At 50.8% G+C, this 16435-nt stretch overlaps 1 protein-coding gene across 3 annotated transcripts in view; it reads right to left on the bottom strand.

The window, feature by feature from the left end:
• Positions 1–16435, bottom strand: part of OBSL1 (obscurin like cytoskeletal adaptor 1) — a 548309-nt gene that overhangs the window by 3508 nt on the left and 528366 nt on the right. The gene's annotated exons all lie outside the window — the stretch shown is intronic.

Raw genomic sequence — 16435 nt, 5'->3', positions numbered from 1 at the left:
TGAGAGGTAGGAGACATAGTCAGGAAGAGTTAGGAATATGCTTATAGAAGAGAAAGGATGTGGTAGGAGAGAGGCAGATGGCTTGATTAGAGAGAAAGACAAGCTTTCGGGGTTCACTAGACCTGCTTCTACTGGAAGCATTCATGTGGTGCAAGAGGACATGTACTCTGGAGAAGTGAGGTCATGGCTCAGTTATTCTCCTGACTTGCTTCCAATAGCCTCGACCGACATCGGCGCTGATGCTGAACTTACCTACCTCCAGTAGGTGTCGCACACTTTAATTTTTGCAATGGGAGCTTGTGCGGCTGTCCGAAACCGCCCGCAGTGCAAGCTCTCAATGTACAATGGAAGTTTTTGCACATCCCTGCACGGTGTGGCAGGCCCCTCACAAGACCTGCCACACAGTGCAGGGATGTGAAGGGGGACCCAATAGGTGCCCCGCAGGACCACAACCGGACATTCAGGGGAGAAGGAGGCCCCCAAAACTACTTTCCGACAGCCATTCCATGTCAGAAATGCCGACATGGAAAGAATGTCGGTAACCGACATCATAATCGATTATGAGCGATTTCCGATTGGCCGATGGGCTCCTACGGGCTCAGGGCTGCAGTAGCCCTGAAGGGTGCCCCTGGCTAACAGTCAGCTCTGCCTGTGCGAAAGGATGTTAGGTGGAAAGTCCAGAGGCAGGAATATGGTGGTATGGGGGACCAGAGATGCCAGATGAATCCAGGGTAGGGTGTCGGACAGTCGGTCTCTTTTTTTGCGCCTGCCATACAAGCCAATTCTACTTTTCTATGGTGTGGGTGAGGTTAGGGTTATATTAATTCTTAACCAAGATGGTCGTCTTCCCTGTTAGTGATGCAAGAGCTTCTTTGTTGGAGATAGTTTTCAATCAATTTCCTGTGAAGTCATTTCCTGTTCTACTGAGGGATGAATGAGCGTGAACCTGATAACGATGCTTTGTCGCACTTTCAATTCCCATATTTTGCAACACGTTCTTTGCTCACCTTTGGATATTTTCTCTCTCTTACTTTTGTAGTTTTTTTGCTGCTGTTTTTCTTTGTTGTATTCTTCAGGCTGAAAGATCATGCCAGACTCTTTCTTTACTCTACCTCAGGGTGGTTTTGGTATCTTGCTACTCAACCCAGTAAAATCTCCTCATCTTCAAGCAAACACTTTCCTTACTGTGACGGAGTGGTTTTTCTGCCCTTTGTGCCTTTCTCTTGCTAACTGGGACCCTCTGAAGAAGACACGTGACACATTCCACATGTATGTTGAGTGCCACATCCACCATGAGTGCTGCAAGCAGCCCCTCCCACTTCATCCAGGCAGTGATGCTCTCACTCCCTGTAGGACACCAACCACCTGGTCTTTGACCTAGTGACCAGCATTTGTGTGTTCTTTTTTTCTAGGTGTGGTCTGTGATGTCAGGGCTCCAAGGTCGCCATAAGATGACATCCTCTTTTACAAGACGTCACTGAACGAATTCAGTACATAAAACACAGACGTTGTCATTACAGGTGTAATCCTTGGAGCCTGATAAATGTGTAGCCTCTATGGGGTGAGGGGTGAGAGGGCACGACTCACTAAAGGCAGAGGCTCTGGAGAGTCCCCGGGGGCTCTGATATCATGATGTGCAGGGGCATGGCTACCACTGGTGCAGCAGTTGCAGCAGCACCAGGGCACTGAGTCACTAAGGGCAGAGGCTCCGTGGAGACCCTGGGTGTGGAGACCTGGTGTGGAGGTGAGGGATATGGGCCTAGGAGTGCCCCACAGTGAAAGAAATGGATGCCACACACTAGTCCTTACATACTTGGCAGGTTGGCCCCGTGCAGTCTCTCCGCCGTTTATTTATCTCCTTTTGGATGGCCCGCCCCGACTAATGCGTGCGGGGATACATTGTATAAGAGGTCCTAGGTCGCTCTCTACATCCCTCCTTTTCTTTAGCTCATGATAATACTGCAAACTTTCATTTAGGGCAAGATACATACAAAGTCTTGGAGCCACTGACTAGGGGCAGGATTTGGGCGGAGACCATACCCTTGGCTTCGGGAGTTGGAACTGGTCCCTGCCCTGTCTCAGCTTGGGATCCTTGTCTCGATTGGTGATGGTCGCTGGGGATCCTCTTGAGCTGGGGCAACCGCGCTAGCCTAAGCTTCTTCAAACTTTGGTGCTTCTTCAGAGTTTTGTGAGGTTGGGGGGCATTGGTGACATTTCATGCATGTGGTCTCCTCCTTCCTCATGCACAGCAATGTCTCTCCCAGTTGGGCAGTGTAGGAGAGTAGGGTCTGCAATCCTATGATCACCCCAGATTTTTGCTTTTTGCTTCACTGGTTTGCGACTTCTCTGGCTGTGGGCCTGCTAATCAGACCCACAGCCTTGCTGTCCTCTCCCTAAATTGACACGTGTACCTCAGGTGCAATTACCAATTGGTACTGGGCCACCTTATCAGACCCTGTAACTCAGGGCATAGGTGTACCAAGGGCCTACCAGGGGCTTCAGCATGTATTATGCCACCCCTGGCTGGCCATCTAAATCTGGCACAACTGGCTGCACGACAGCTGGGGCGAGGTGGTGTAATCACCCCTTGCTTTAGATATAGTAGCTCTATATCTAACCCTAAAATGGACACCCGTATTCCTATCAGTCACTCCTATGGCAGGCCTTGACAATCCTGAAGGCAGAGTGCTTGGAATCGTGTGAGATGGTGCTCTGGCATGAGCTGAGCCCGTTTGCAGCTTGCGGAACCAAGTCCTAATAGCTGTTCCATGATAACGCATACCATATACTCTTAAGTGCATTATAATCCTATCGGTTATATGCCAACTCTGGTATCACTTTATCAAAACATGTCGAGTAAGGTGTCATACGAATTGGAATACTAACCCCTCGCCACTTCTGGCGACGGGGTTAGCATTCCACCCTTCTAGAGGGACACGACATGCATGTAACTGTGAACCCCGGTTAAAGTTAACTCGAGCCTCAGCATCACAAAATGGATGCTGCCACCACAGACACAAGTCTGACCTCCTGCTGCTGGGAGTCCTTCCAGCGAGGGAGGTTTGGACAAAGGGTTTCCTGTCAGGGGCGGTGGTAGCAACATCCCAGACAGGGTTTTGTGTATCCTGGGCAGGCAGTGCTTTAGAGGAAGGTGACTGCAAGTGGCACCCCGGTGCTCACTATGCATCTGCCGGCTATAACCAGTTCCAGGGGCACACCAGCCCCTTGTGAGAAGGTGGCCTGATATGCAGTGCTCACTATTCTAGTGAACACTATGTATCAGTCCAGCAACCCTTATTGATGATTGGTTGTAAGTCAACCTTATAGACCAGCTATCCTAGTAGCGTGGATACGAGCAGTCTAAGGCTAAAGACTCGAGAGGGCCAGCTGTTATACCACATATACCCCTTGAACACCAAGTGAAAGGACACCACACAAGTGTTATGAAAATAAACAGTTCTTTATTAAAGATCACAACAGCCCTGTACTCTTTATGAGGACAGGGTACTAAGCACAAACCAAAACTCTTACAAAAATACTTAAGTTAGCACAGTATATACAAATGCCCGAGGGGCACGGAAAACCATATACTTGAAAAGTGGAATGCGAAATTACTAGCAGGTAAGTACAGTACTAATAGGCTTAGGAATCGCTAGGACTTAACTATAGAACCTTCAGATTACTTATAGGAGGCCTAGGGGACTCGGGTGCAGTGTGTGCACTCTCACGCGAGATGCGGGACAAAGTCTATGGTAGCTAGGAATTGCAAAGTTAGTGTTCTCGGGCGAACCCGACCTGGTAGGGAGAAAACGAAAGTAGATTCTGACCCTTGGATAGTGAGGCTATGCTGGGGCACCGAAATGCCGAAGTTACCTAGCCCAGGGGCTGCAGCTGCATAGGACTCAAAAGACGTCGGGAATCCTCGTTGACGGACCAGGAGCCTGGAAGAAAGAAGTTGCTGGCAGGCGACCAGTGAAGAAAGTTCGGTGGATCCAAGCCTGGATCGATGGAAGATGACACCTGAAAGCAGAGGGGACCAAGTTCGAGACTACTAGCCAGTAGTCAGTGGGCACCAGGAGGGCACCGGATGGTAGCCACCTCGACAAGGCGTGTGGGTGACGCTGGGCTCGGAGATCTCACGGACCAGGAGGCGTTGTCGGCGACCAGGAAGGAGGATCGAGCTGTCCCACGAAGATAGAAGCTGTCGGCGTCGCTGGACCCAGGATTGGGCAACAAAGCCTTGGCAAATTCAAGCCCACGCGGTGGACCTAAAATGGCGTCTGGAGTGGACCAGGAGGGTCCGGGGTGCCTCTCTTCAAGAAGGAAGCAAGGGCCAGTCTGGAGCAACCAGACCAGCAGCAGTGATGTCGTCGGGCGTCGTTCAGAAGGCCACAAGCCAGCCGGCTAGTAGCCAAACAACGCGGTGCACAGCAAACAGCAGAAGGGCCCCACGCAGATCGTGGAGATGCAGGGAGGCTGATCTTTGGTGCTGGAGCTGTGCAGGGTCGGGGCTTCTCGGACCCCAAAGCACTCACCCGTGGAGGACACGGTGGGCTTGCAGTAAAGATGTCGTGCAGTCTTGGCGATCGTCGGTCCCTCGAGGTCTCGTCGCACTCACGGTTCTCAGCTTTGCTGTAGAGGTGAGTAGAGGTCAGAGGTGCCAGGGAAGCCGGGTCTCGTCGAGCTGGGTCGTCGGATTCGTGATGAAGGACTTGCAGCAGACCGCAGTGTTCTTAAGGATGGTGCCTGCGGATGACTACTCCTTAGCCACAAGGGAGAATCTTGAGGAAGAAATCTTGAAGTCCTTTCGCAGAAAGTCGTGTCTTGATTCCAAAGATGATCTAATTTTAACAGGGGGCCCGCTCCCATCTTTATACTAAAAAAGGGGGCTGACCCGGTGACTAGGTCCTGCCTATGGGTGGGACTAGGTGGGGGGTGGTTACACCCCTCAGCCATGCCGGACTTTCCCCAGGCCAGGGGCTGGTGTGCCCCTGGAACTGGTTCTGACCGGCCTATGCGTAGTGAGCACCGGGGTGCCACTCAGCAGTCACCTTCCTGAAAAGCCCTGCCTACCCAGGATACACAAAACCATGTCTGGGACGGTGCTAGCACCGCCCCTGACAGGAAACCCTTTGTCCAGGCTCCCCTCGCTGGGAGGACTCCCAGCTGCAGGGGGTCAGACTCGTGTCTGTGGTGGCAGCATCCATTTTGTGGAGCTGAGGCTTCAGTTAACTTTAACCGGGGTTCACAGTTACATACATGTCGTGTCCCTCTAGAAGGGTGGAATGCTAACCCCGTCACCAGAATTGGCGAGGGGTTAGTATTCCAATTCGTATGACACCTTACTCGACATGTTTTGATAAAGCAATACCAAAGTTAGCATTTAACCGCGAGGATTATAATGCACTTAAGAGTATATGGTATGCGATATCATGGAACAGCTATTAGGACTTGGTTCCGCCAGCTGCAGACAGGCTCAGCTCATGCCAGAGCACCATCTCACACGATTCCAAGCACTCTGCCTTCAGGATTGTCAAGGCCTGCCATAGGAGTGACTGATAGGAATCTGTGTGTCCATTTTAGGGTTAGGTATAGGTATACTACACCTACAGCAAAGCGTGTTTACACGACTTTGCCCCAGCTGTCATGCAGCTAGTTGTGTCAAATTTAAGAGGCCAGCCAGGGGTGGCATAATACATGCTGCAGCCCCTGGCAGCCCTGGGTACACTTATGCCCTGAGTTACAGGGTCTGATAAGGTGGCCCAGTACCAATTGGTAAATGCACCTAGGGTACATGTCGTAATTTAGAAAGAGAACAGCAAGGCTGTGGGTCTGATTGGCAGGCCCACAGCCAGAGAAAGTCGTAAACCAGTGAAACAAAAGCAAAAAATCTGGGTGATCATAGGATTGCAGACCCTACTCTCCTACATGACCCCCCCCCCAAACTTTGGGACAATAAGCTAACCTTGACCAGGTGAGTCTTCTTGTTCTAAGTGGAAATATCTGGAGAGCCCATCGGCATTGCCATGATCAGTACCAGGTCTATGTTCCACTGTAAAGTCCATCCCCTGTAGGGAAATGGACCACCTAAGCAGTTTGGGGTTTTCACCCTTCATCTGATTTAGCCACAAGAGGGGCTTATGGTCGGTCTGAATCTTGAAGTGAGTGCCAAACAAGTATGGCCTCAGCTTCTTCAGGGCCCAAACCACAGCAAAGGCCTCCCTCTCAATAGCTGACCAATTCTTCTCTCTGGGGGTCAGCCTTCTGCTTATAAAAGCAATGGGCTGGTCTTGACCATCAAAATTCAGTTGAGAAAGAACAGCTCCCACACCCAACTCAGAAGCATCTGTTTGGACAATGAATGGTTTGGAGTAGTCTGGACTCTTAAGGATAGGTGCTGTGCACATGGCCTGCTTTAGGTCATCGAATGCTTTTTGACACCCTGCTGTCCACTGAACCTTTTTTGGCATTTTCTTACTTGTCAGTTCATTTAATGGTGTCACAATTGAACCATAGTTCCTGACAAACTTCCTATAGTAACCAGTCAGGCCCAAGAAAGCTCGAACCTGAGTCTGGGTGGTTGGAGGAGCCCAGTCCCTGATTGACTGTATTTTTCTCTCCAGTGGCTGAACCTGGCCTCCACCTACAAGGTGGCCCAGGTATACAACCTGTGTCTGCCCTATCTGGCACTTGGTGGCCTTGATAGTGAGGCCTGCTGCTTGCAGAGCCTCTAACACTTTCCTCAGGTGGACCAGGTGATCCTCCCAGGTGGAGCTAAAGACAGCAATATCATCTAGATAGGCTGCACAGAAGTCATCCAGCCCAGTAAGGACTTGATTCACCAACCTTTGGAAGGTGGCAGGTGCATTTTTCAGACCAAAGGGCATTACCACAAATTGATAATGCCCACCAGGGGTTGAAAATGCTGTCTTGGGCTTGGCATCCTCAGCTAACCTGATTTGCCAATACCCAGCTGTTAAGTCAAATGTGCTTAAGTAGTTGGCAGAAGCCAATCTATCTATCAGCTCATCTGCCCTTGGGATTGGATGGGCATCAGTCTTAGTGACTGCATTGAGACCCCTGTAGTCTACGCAAAACCTCATCTCTCTCTTACCACCCTGGGTGTGAGGCTTTGGCACTAGAACTACTGGACTAGCCCAAGGGCTATCTGAGGGTTCAATGACTCCCAACTCCAACATTTTCTGCACTTCAGTTTTATGCAGTCTCTAACATGATCAGGCTGCCTGAAGATTTTACTCTTAACTGGCAGACTGTCACCAGTGTCAACCTCATGGGTACACCAATTGGTCTGACTGGGTGTCAGAGAAAACATATGTCTGAAAGACTGAAGAACCTGTTTACAGTCTTTCTGTTGATGCTCAGAGAGGCTGCCACAAAAGACAACACCATCTACTGACCCATCATCAGGATTCTGAGTGAGCAGGTCTGGGAGAGGGTCACTCTCTTCCTCCTGTCCCTCATCTATGGCCATGAGCAAACTCATGTCCTTCCTGTCGACATATGCTTTGAGCCTGTTGACATGGAGCACCCTGTGGGGGCTCCTGGGAGTTCCAAGGTCCACCAGGTAGGTGACCTCTCCCTTTTGCTCAAGAATTGTGTGGGGCCCAGACCATTTGTCTTTGAGTGCTGCTGGGGCCACTGGCTTCAACACCCACACCTTCTGTCCAGGCTGATAAACAGTCAGGACAACCTTTTGGTCATGCCAAGCTTTTTGAAGTTCTTGACTGGCCTTAAGGTTTTCAGATGCCTTCTCCATATACTCAGCCATCCTGGAGCGGAGACCAAGTACATAGTCCACTATGCTGGTTGCAGGCTTTTTGAGAGGTCTCTCCCATCCTTCCTTCACCAAACACAGGGGGCCTCTCACAGGATGCCCATACAAAAGTTCAAAAGGGCTGTAGCCAACCCCCTTTTGTGGGACCTCTCTGTAAGCAAACAGAAGGCAGGGAATCAGGACATCCCATCTACGCCTGAGCTTTTCAGGTAGTCCATGAATCATCCCTTTTAGGGTCCTGTTGAACCTTTCAACAAGCCCATTGCATTGTGGATGATAGGGTGTAGTGAATTTGTAATTGACACCACATTCCTTCCACATAGCAGTTAAGTAGCTTGACATGAAGTTTGCACCTCTGTCAGAGACAACCTCCTTAGGGAAGCCCACTCTGGAGAACACTCCAACTAGGGCCCTTGCCACCACAGGTGCTGTGGTGGTCCTAAGTGGAATAGCTTCAGGATACCTGGTGGCATGATCCACTACCACCAGTATAAACTTGTGCCCTGATGCTGTCTGGGGTTCCATTGGACCAACAATGTCAATCCCCACTCTTTCAAAGGGCACCCCCACCACAGGCATTGGTATAAGGGGGGCCTTTGTTGTGCCACCTGACTTACCACTGGCTTGGCAAGTGACACAGGAGCGACAAAACTCCTTGGTATCCTCATTCATGTGAGGCCAGTGAAAGTGTGAGACAAGCCTGTCCCAAGTCTTTGTCTGGCCTAAGTGACCTGCTAAGGGAATCTCATGGGCCAAGGTAAGTAGGAAACCTCTCTGAGACAAGGGTACAACCAGCCTCCTGGTCATGCCAGGCTTGGGGTCTCTTGACTCAGTGTACAGGAGTCCATCTTCCCAGTATACCTTGTGGGTACCTGTGGCGTTCCCAGCAGCCTCAGCAGCAGCCTGCTGTCTGAGGGGTTCAAGAGAAGGGCAGCTTAACTGGTCCTTCCCCAGGTCTTCCCTTGAGGGTCCCCCTGAACCCAAGAATTCAACTTGATCAAGTTCAAACTCTCTGGGCTCAGTTTCCCTCAATTCCTGTAGGTCAGCCTCCTCTGAGACTTGATCCTCAACCTGGGGCAAGGGGGAAGGCACAGCCTTAACCCTGCTGCTCTTTTTCGTGGGAGGTGTCTGGTCCATTGTTCCAGGATCCAGCACCTGTTCAGTGGGGCATTTCCTGACCTGTGACCTAGTCACAGCAAACACATGTGCTGGCAAGCCTAACATTTCCATGTGAGTCCTCTGCTCCACTTCTGACCATTGTGATGACTCCAAATCATTGCCCAACAAACAATCCACTGGGAGGTCTGAACTAACTACAACCTTCTTTTGGCCAGTTACCCCTCCCCAGGAGAAAGCTACAATTGCCATACTGTGACTGGTAGTGACATTGCTTGCATTGGTCACCAGGAAATCTGTACCTGGCATGATCTGTCCAGGGTCCACAAAGTTAGGTGTCACCATGGTGACACTGGCACAAGTGTCCCTATAGGCCTGAGCCATTTTTCCATTTATGAAAGGTGTCTGTCTGTATTTGCCCAAACTATTGGGACTTATGTCAGGGGACATATCCATATCCCCTGTACTGACAAGGACAGCCTGAGTGAGTGTACCAACTAAGTTGTCACACCCCTCAGAACCCAGGGTTAACCCTACTAAACCCTTGGGAGGTGCACTACCACTGCTGGCTGTACTAGGGGGCACAGGTGCCTTAGGGGCTGCAGTGGCAGGAGTCTGCCCTCCTCCTTTCTTGGTGCACTCACTAAACCAGTGGGTTTTACTTTTACAGTATTGGCACCACCTTTTAGATTGGCCTTCTTTCTTCTTTTGGGGAGCCTGACCCCCACCCTCTTTGGGTTGTTGGGGACCTGTCGAAGACTTCTGGTCATTTTGTTCCCCCTTAGAATCTTTACCCTTCTGGTCTGCTTTCTTCTGACCACCTTGATTCTGGCCCTGGTTCTGTTTAACTCTTGTTCTAACCCATCTGTCTGCCTTCTTTCCCAATTCTTGGGGAGAGGTCAGATCTGAGTCAACAAGATGCTGATGCAACAACTGGTTCTGACAATTGTTTAAAATTTGTTCTCTCATGATCAAATTGTACAATCCTGTATAATCAGTAACCTTACTGCCCAGCAACCAGCCCTCCAAAGCCTTAGTGGCACAATCTACAAAGTCAGCCCAATCTTGAGACTGAGTTTTCTGGGTATCCCTGAACAGCACCCTGTACTGCTCAGTGGTTAGGCCAAACCCTTCAACCAGTGTATTCTTCAAGACTTGGTAGTTGTTAGCATCCTCTACCCTTGTGGTGAGGAGCTTGTCTCTTCCTTTACCTTCAAAGGAGAGCCACAAGATAGCTGCCCACTGAGTCTGGGGAACACCTTGCACAGTGCAGGCCCTCTCCAAAGCAGTAATCCATTTGTGGATGTCATCCCCTTGTTTAAAGGGGGGCACTATCTTCCCAAGGTGTTTTGTATCAAAACTCCTTTCCCTATTGCTAGGTACAATGCTGCCACCAGTGGGGACTACCCCACTTAACTGTTGCTCTCTAGCAAAGGCAAGCCTCTCTTTGGCCAGGGCAAGTTCTTCCCTTTCAATCCTCAGATTGGCTGCCCTTTCTTTAGCTTCATACACTCTCCTCTGAGGGGATGTCATCCCTCTTTGAGAAGAGTTGTGAGAGCCATTGGTTTGAAGGGATCTGCCAGAGTCTCTTGACAGAGATCTGGCTCGTCCATTCCCAATGTTAAGCTGACCTGATAGTGGCCCCAGGGGTCCCCCAGTACCACTGTCATGTTTGCTTAAGTTGGACCTGCTTAGTCTAACGACTTCTACCTGTCCCTTATTTGCCTCATCCCCAGAGGGATCCTCATCCTCATCATCCTCCACATCTTCGTTCTCAGTTGAGAGGTGGATGAGGTCAGGGTCACCTCTGGTTCCCTCAAGGGGAGGCATACCTCCTTCTGGATTAGAAGAGCTAAGAAGGGTCTCAGCTTTTCTGGCATCATAGGTCTCCAAGAGACCAATCAGAAAGGAAGTTGTGGGGTTAGACCCCTGCTTGATCTTCCTGGAGTGACACACCTGTCTTAACTCCTTGAAGCTCAGCACAGTATATCTTGAAGGGATGACCTGTGGAGGGTCAGCTGACACAAGGGGAGACTCAGAGTTTCCTCCTTTGTCCGACATACTGTTTCTAGTGTGGTGTAAGTGATGCACCTACCTACACTATGTGTTTACCTACTGATCCCTTGCTAAGAGTTGCAGCCAAGGTGTGCTAAGCCTTGAGGAGCTGCAACAGCTGGTTCAGTAGAACTCAGAGTATTCTAAGCTTTAGTTATATGTACCTAACAGTACTTATGTGATCTTTCAACAAGATATTCTTAGGATACGTGTGGTAAAACAACAGCAAGCTCAAATCCCAACCGCTGCTCACCAATGTGAGAAGGTGGCCTGATATGCAGTGCTCACTAATCTAGTGAACACTATGTATCAGTCCAGCAACCCTTATTGATGATTGGTTGTAAGTCAACCGTATAGACCAGCTATCCTAGTAGCGTGGATACGAGCAGTCTAAGGCTAAAGACTCGAGAGGGCGTGTTAAGCCAGCTGTTATACCACATATACCCCTTGAACACCAAGTGAAAGGACACCACACAAGTGTTATGAAAATAAACAGTTCTTTATTAAAGATCACAACAGCCCTGTACTCTTTATGAGGACAGGGTACTAAGCACAAACCAAAACTCTTACAAAAATACTTAAGTTAGCACAGTATATACAAATGCCCGAGGGGCACGGAAAACCATATACTTGAAAAGTGGAATGCGAAATTACTAGCAGGTAAGTACAGTACTAATAGGCTTAGGAATCGCTAGGACTTAACTATAGAACCTTCAGATTACTTATAGGAGGCCTAGGGGACTCGGGTGCAGTGTGTGCACTCTCACGCGAGATGCGGGACAAAGTCTATGGTAGCTAGGAATTGCAAAGTTAGTGTTCTCGGGCGAACCCGACCTGGTAGGGAGAAAACGAAAGTAGATTCTGACCCTTGGAGAGTGAGGCTATGCTGGGGCACCGAAATGCCGAAGTTACCTAGCCCAGGGGCTGCAGCTGCATAGGACTCAAAAGACGTTGGGAATCCTCGTTGACGGACCAGGAGCCTGGAAGAAAGAAGTTGCTGGCAGGCGACCAGTGAAGAAAGTTCGGTGGATCCAAGCCTGGATCGATGGAAGATGACACCTGAAAGCAGAGGGGACCAAGTTCGAGACTACTAGCCAGTAGTCAGTGGGCACCAGGAGGGCACCGGATGGTAGCCACCTCGACAAGGCGTGTGGGTGACGCTGGGCTCGGAGATCTCACGGACCAGGAGGGGTTGTCGGCGACCAGGAAGGAGGATCGAGCTGTCCCACGAAGATAGAAGCTGTCGGCGTCGCTGGACCCAGGATTGGGCAACAAAGCCTTGGCAAATTCAAGCCCACGCGGTGGACCTAAAATGGCGTCTGGAGTGGACCAGGAGGGTCCGGGGTGCCTCTCTTCAAGAAGGAAGCAAGGGCCAGTCTGGAGCAACCAGACCAGCAGCAGTGATGTCGTCGGGCGTCGTTCAGAAGGCCACAAGCCAGCCGGCTAGTAGCCAAACAACGCGGTGCACAGCAAACAGCAGAAGGGCCCCACGCAGATCGTGGAGATGCAGGGAGGCTGATCTTTGGTGCTGGAGCTGTGCAGGGTCGGGGCTTCTCGGACCCCAAAGCACTCACCCGTGGAGGACACGGTGGGCTTGCAGTAAAGATGTCGTGCAGTCTTGGCGATCGTCGGTCCCTCGAGGTCTCGTCGCACTCACGGTTCTCAGCTTTGCTGTAGAGGTGAGTAGAGGTCAGAGGTGCCAGGGAAGCCGGGTCTCGTCGAGCTGGGTCGTCGGATTCGTGATGAAGGACTTGCAGCAGACCGCAGTGTTCTTTAGGATGGTGCCTGCGGATGCAGGGTGACTACTCCTTAGCCACAAGGGAGAATCTTGAGGAAGAAATCTTGAAGTCCTTTCGCAGAAAGTCGTGTCTTGATTCCAAAGATGATCTAATTTTAACAGGGGGCCCGCTCCCATCTTTATACTAAAAAAGGGGGCTGACCCGGTGACTAGGTCCTGCCTATGGGTGGGACTAGGTGGGGGGTGGTTACACCCCTCAGCCATGCCGGACTTTCCCCAGGCCAGGGGCTGGTGTGCCCCTGGAACTGGTTCTGACCGGCCTATGCGTAGTGAGCACCAGGGTGCCACTCAGCAGTCACCTTCCTGAAAAGCCCTGCCTACCCAGGATACACAAAACCATGTCTGGGACGGTGCTAGCACCGCCCCTGACAGGAAACCCTTTGTCCAGGCTCCCCTCGCTGGGAGGACTCCCAGCTGCAGGGGGTCAGACTTGTGTCTGTGGTGGCAGCATCCATTTTGTGGAGCTGAGGCTTCAGTTAACTTTAACCGGGGTTCACAGTTACATACATGTCGTGTCCCTCTAGAAGGGTGGAATGCTAACCCCGTCGCCAGAATTGGCGAGGGGTTAGTATTCCAATTCGTATGACACCTTACTCGACATGTTTTGATAAAGCAATACCAAAGTTAGCATTTAACCGCGAGGATTATAATGCACTTAAGAGTATATGGTATGCGATATCATGGAACAGCTATTAGGACTTGGTTCCGCCAGCTGCAGACAGGCTCAGCTCATGCCAGAGCACCATCTCACACGATTCCAAGCACTCTGCCTTCAGGATTGTCAAGGCCTGCCATAGGAGTGACTGATAGGAATCTGTGTGTCCATTTTAGGGTTAGGTATAGGTATACTACACCTACAGCAAAGCGTGTTTACACAACTTTGCCCCAGCTGTCATGCAGCCAGTTGTGTCAAATTTAAGAGGCCAGCCAGGGGTGGCATAATACATGCTGCAGCCCCTGGCAGCCCTGGGTACACCTATGCCCTGAGTTACAGGGTCTGATAAGGTGGCCCAGTACCAATTGGTAAATGCACCTAGGGTACATGTCGTAATTTAGAAAGAGAACAGCCAGGCTGTGGGTCTGATTGGCAGGCCCACAGCCAGAGAAAGTCGTAAACCAGTGAAACAAAAGCAAAAAATCTGGGTGATCATAGGATTGCAGACCCTACTCTCCTACACCCCTGAGCTGGGGAAAGTCCGGCATGGGAGAGGGGTGTAACCACCCCCCTTCCTCGTCCCACCCATGGGCAGGACCTAGTCCCGTACCAGCCCCTTTCTTTAGTATAAAGGTGGGAGCGGGGACCCCTTCCAAATTAGATAATTCCGAATCTTGATGACTTTCCATGAAAGAACTCTTGAACCTTTCAGAAGACTCTCCCTTGTGGATAAGGAGTAGCCACCCTGCACCCGCAGGCACCATCCAAGCATTGCGGTTTGCTGTAAGTCTCTCCCCCGGATCAAGACTGCCCAGCTCGACGAGAACCGGCTTCCCTGGCACCGCTGAGCTCAACCTGCATCATCAGCCCAGCTGAGATTGGTGGGTGTGACGAGACCTCGAGGGACCGGCCATCTTCAGGACTGCAGGACGCTTACCCAGCACAACCGCTGAGGGATCCTTGAGTGAGTGCTTTGGGGTTTGAGAAGCCCCAACCCTGAGCAGCTCCAGCACCGAAGTTCAGCCTCCCAGCATCCACGAGATCTGCGTGGGGCCCTTCTGCTCTTTGCTGCTCACCGCGTTGTCTGGCTACTAGCCTGCTGGCTTGTGGCCTTCCCGACGACGAACGACGACATTTCCAACGCTGGTCTGGTTGCTCCAGACTGGCCCTTGCTCCCCTCCAACAGAGGAGCACCCCGGACCCTCCTGGTCCACTCCAGACGCCATTTTTAAGTCCACCGCGTGGGCTTGCATTTGCCAAGACTTTTTGCCCCAATCCTGGGTCCAGCGACATCGAGAGCAGATACCATCGTGGGACAGCTCGCACCTCCATCCTGGTCGCCGACAACGCCTCCTGGTCCGTGAGACTGCAGTGCCCAGCGTCGCCCACTCACCTGGTCGAGGTGACTCCATCCGGTGCCATCCTGGTGCCCATCTAATCACTGGCTAGTGATTCAGAACTTGGTCCCCTCTGCTTACAGGTGTCTTCCATCTTCGATCCAGGCTTGGATCACTTCGAACTTCAACACTGGTCGCCTGCCAGCAACTTCTTCTTTCAGGCTTCATAGACTGCAACGAGGATTCCTGACGTCTTTCCAGACCTATGCATCCGCAGCGCCTGGGCTAGGTAAACTCAGCATTTCGGTGCTCCAGCATAGCTTTGCTATCCAAAGGTCCAGATCCTTTTTCGTTTCAGCTCTACCTAGTCGGATTCGTCCGATAACACTAACTTTACGAAATCTAGCATCCATAGACTTTGTCCCGCATCCCGCGTGAGAGTGCACACTCTGCACCCGATCTCCCTAGGCCTCCTGCTAGTAATCTGAAGGTTCAGTAGTCAAGTCCTAGCGATCCCAAAGCCTATTAGAGTAGTACTTACCTGCTAGTAATTTCGCATTCCACTTTTGTAGTATATGGTTTTTCGTGCCCCTCGGGCATTTGTGTAAATTGTGCGATTTGAGTATTTTCCTAAGAGCTTTGTATTGTGCTTAGCACCCTGTCCTCATAAAGAGTCCAGGGTTGTTGTGTTCTAAATAAATATACTTTATTTTCATAACAACTTGTGTGGTGTCCTTTCACTTGGTGTTCAAGGGGTATATGTGATGGTATAACAGCTGGCTTAACACGCCCTCTAGAGTTTAGCCTAAAGACTGCTCTTGTCCATGCTACTAGGATAGCTGGTCTATAAGGTTGACTTACAACCAATCATCAATAAGGGTCGTTTGGACTGATACATAGTGATCACTAGAATAGTGAGCACTACATATCAGGCCAACTTCTCACAGGCAGGGCCCCAACACTTTCTTGAACCATGATAACATTATTCGTGACCATTTGTTGTCCTCTCCTTGTGGATATCATGGTCCCGCAGGTGTGGGAGACTCTCCACACCTCTGGCTCATATGGTGTCTAGAATTTCCAGCCAGGATGTCTGTATTTGACCACCGTGTAGTATCCCAACTTTATGGACTGTGCCTTGTTGTTTGTTGTTTCTCTCCATGCCTGCACCACTGCATCGTCTCTCACAGGGGGCCTCCAAGCCGGGTCGGTTGGGGCTCACTTGAAAAGTAGGCGGGAAGGTGCGCAGTGGGTGGTGCTGTGAGGTGTCTGCCCATAGGCATCTATAAATCTGTGCAAAGCTCTTTCCGCGTCTTCTCCCTGTTCCACAGCAATGCGTAGTATCCGATTGAGCGTCCGCATGAAACACTTGACCTGCCCATTTGCTTGGGGCCACTGGGGTGTGATTTTCCTGTACCTGATGGATTTCTTCTCCAAATACTCCTGAACTCCCTCCCTTGAAAAGGAGGTCCGTTGTCTGATCTTAGTTCTTCCGGGAGGCCCAACAGTGCAAATGACCTTTCAAATGCCGTTTGGACTTGAGGGAATGCCACGGATGCGACCTATTCCACTACTGGGAATTTAGAGTAATAGTCCATTAGCACCATCGTGCTGCGTCCATCCGGAAAACTGCCAAAGTCAATGCTGATCCTTGGACTAGGGTGCTTCGCTCGACTCCT

This window comes from Lissotriton vulgaris, chromosome 2_1 (assembly GCF_964263255.1).
Source record: "Lissotriton vulgaris chromosome 2_1, aLisVul1.2, whole genome shotgun sequence".
Lineage (NCBI taxonomy): Eukaryota > Metazoa > Chordata > Amphibia > Caudata > Salamandridae > Lissotriton > Lissotriton vulgaris.
Note: the sequence above shows the minus strand (reverse complement) of the source record. Positions and strands in the feature narration are given on the sequence as shown.